Source organism: Fukomys damarensis, unplaced genomic scaffold (genome assembly GCF_012274545.1).
Source record: "Fukomys damarensis isolate Sample0158 unplaced genomic scaffold, DMR_v1.0_HiC HiC_scaffold_16, whole genome shotgun sequence".
Classification (NCBI taxonomy): Eukaryota; Metazoa; Chordata; class Mammalia; order Rodentia; family Bathyergidae; genus Fukomys; species Fukomys damarensis.
In genome coordinates this window covers 5,390,084-5,392,726 of record NW_022900928.1, presented here as the reverse complement: position 1 = coordinate 5,392,726, position 2,643 = coordinate 5,390,084, and the positions used below count along the sequence as shown (strand labels likewise).

Genomic DNA, 2,643 nt, shown 5'->3' with positions numbered 1-2,643 from the left:
GACAAGGGGAAAAAATGAGAATCAAGACCTTTTATGTAAAGGTACAGGATCCCAATAATGAATGTAACTGTACTGTATACCTAGATTGTACCAATAAACTCAATAAAAAGGAAAAAAATAAGATTGCACTTCAGCACTTTATAGAAATGGTAAGCATTACCCCTGCCATATCTCCTTTGTCAGAAGAGTAGCAAACTCACCTCACTCGCAGGGAAAGGATTTGTACATCACAGTCCAAGAGCAGGGACCTCTAGGGACCTTGGACAGGACAGACGACAGCTACTCAGCATTTCTGTAGAAAAGCCCGACACAATTTAAGCAAAGATGGAAAGAAGTCTCTACGAGCAAAATATCAAAATGGAATGAAGAAAGTACTTCATACATGTGAGATATATATCCACACATTCGAAAAGAGTACTGAAAGTGTACTAAAATCGTGCTGCACTTCAAAAGACTGCTGAAAATGTATACTCACCCTTGGTGAATAAAAACACAAAAATGCACGATCAGAGGAAAGGAAACAAGTCATAGAGAAAGAAAACAACCATAGAATTCCATCTGGGTGAGCAGCAAACAGTATTTAAGTGGGCAAAGCATGGTAAATGACTGTCTGGCACACCTGTGGCCTAACTACATTCACGGGAGGCAGACATCCAAAGTCGGAGGAGACGGAGGCTATGTGGACATTATATCCTCGTGTCCCATAACAGGCGATAAGCAACTTCTAAAGCTAATATCAAGTCAGTTAATAATTTATAAATGCTGTGAATCAATGAGAAAAGCTTCTGTAGTATAGTTTTTAGAAATAGGAAAGAAGGGCCAGGGATTTAGCTCAGTGGTCTTGCCACCTGCCTCACAAGCACAAGGTCCTGAGTTCAGTCCCTGCTATCAAAAAAAAAAAAAAAAAAAAAAAAAAAAATTTTTTTTTTTTTTTTTTTAGAAATAGGAAAGAAGGGCCAGGGATTTAGCTCAGTGGTCTTGCCACCTGCCTCACAAGCACAAGGTCCTGAGTTCAGTCCCTGCTATCAAAAAAAAAAAAAAAAAAATTTTTTTTTTTTTTTTTTTAGAAATAGGAAAGAAGGGCCAGGGATTTAGCTCAGTGGTCTTGCCACCTGCCTCACAAGCACAAGGTCCTGAGTTCAGTCCCTGCTATCAAAAAAAAAAAAAAAAAAAAGAAAAAAGAAAAAGAAAAAGAAGTAGGGAAGAAAATGTCAGCAAATAATCAAAAAATTTGAAAGTTACTAAATATGGAACTAGAGTTAATAGAAGAGAGCAAGGCTGCTGTTATTCATTGTAAGGCTTAAAATATCATGCTTTCTATTTTTGTCTGAACTATGATCATGTTTATTTGATGAAAATAAAAATAAATATCAAGAAAATATATGAAGTGCAAATATACTTGAAGCTCTCTCTTAGAAGAGAAGGATGGAGCGATGCTTGGAGACAGCCCCAGCTTCAAACCCGTTTTCTGAATTGTTCGTTTATGCCAGTGCGTGTTTGCAGTTCATAACGTTTACCTCGTGTGTGCCCCTGGTGCATTCCGCTTTTCATCCCTTCCCTCCCCCTTTGACGTAACCAGTGAAGCTTTTGGTCTTGCCTTATATACTTTGTCTTGATAGAACCCACCTCTTCCTGCTGAAACAGAGGGCAGTGCTGGGTTGACGCTTCAGACTGACCGGGTTGTCGTTACTTAAAGGCTGACTCCCTCCACTTTCGCCTCCCTCTGCTTTCTGAAATAAGTTTCCCACCTATTAGCTTCACCTCCCACCAGAGCCTGAAAAGGGAGAGCTGAGCCTGCCCTTTCGTCAGAACGAGGACACCACACAGAGCAGAGGGCTCCAAGTCCAGCAGAGGTTGGAGGTACAGGCACCTACCACCGGCTCTACTCTGAGATCCCAGCTGTGGGTCACCTCTGAAGTGCTGTGCCGGAAACCTGGAGCAAGACAGGAATGCATCCAAAGGAAAAACTGTTTTCAGCATAGAGCTTCGGAGCAAGGATCAACTGGTCACATGCTAAGGTGAACAGAGGATTTCGCTTATAAATACCGTCTCCGCAGCAGATCAGGTAACAGCTGGACTGTTCAAGCAGGTGACCTTCACCTTTATTTTGCTTGAGGCAACATGAGGGCCTGAGTCAAAAATTGCTTGAAGAGTTGGATTTCAAAGCTTGGGTATCCACAGATAATGTCCTTTCCAAGGAATTCAATGGTTTGATAGGCTGGCTTTCAATAACTGCTTCAAAGAAGAAATCATTAATATTTATACTGCTTTTAGTTGGTAGAGTTCTCAGTGATGCACCCAGTTTCATGGAAATAAAGAGGATGGATGGATGGTTCTCACATTAGAAGCAGGAACACATAAAAATACTGATGGCCACACTCCTCCTCCTCCCATCCCAATAAAATCGGAATTACTTGGGGTGAGGCTTTGGATGGGAACCTTTTATGAGCTTGCTAGGTAAGCCTCATGCAATTAGCACCGTTGGAGGGAAGGTCAGGAAGGGGAAGCGGGTAATAAGAAAGCTGCCGGCCTGGAACCTGGCAGCCTTTCCATTACTGTCACCTCAGCCAGAGACTTGATGGAAGTCTGGGTGTCTTCACTGGCAAAATAAGAACAAAACTCCTCTTATCCCTTAGAGAGAAT

General features: G+C 41.8%; 1 long non-coding RNA gene across 2 annotated transcripts in view; it reads right to left on the bottom strand.

Moving 5' to 3' along the window:
• LOC117286387 overlaps positions 1-2,360 on the bottom strand; it is an 11,699-nt gene extending 9,339 nt beyond the window's left edge. Inside the window, exons 1-4 of one of the 2 annotated variants that reach the window (XR_004517569.1) lie at positions 2,047-2,360; positions 1,875-1,933; positions 1,627-1,730; positions 201-292 (exon numbers count right to left, since the gene is read on the bottom strand). This is a non-coding gene — a long non-coding RNA (uncharacterized LOC117286387). Of the gene's footprint in view, positions 1-200; positions 293-1,626; positions 1,934-2,046 lie in introns of both variants that reach the window. The other variant, XR_004517568.1, reaches the window with a different exon arrangement.
• Between the last annotated feature and the right edge of the window lie 283 nt (positions 2,361-2,643).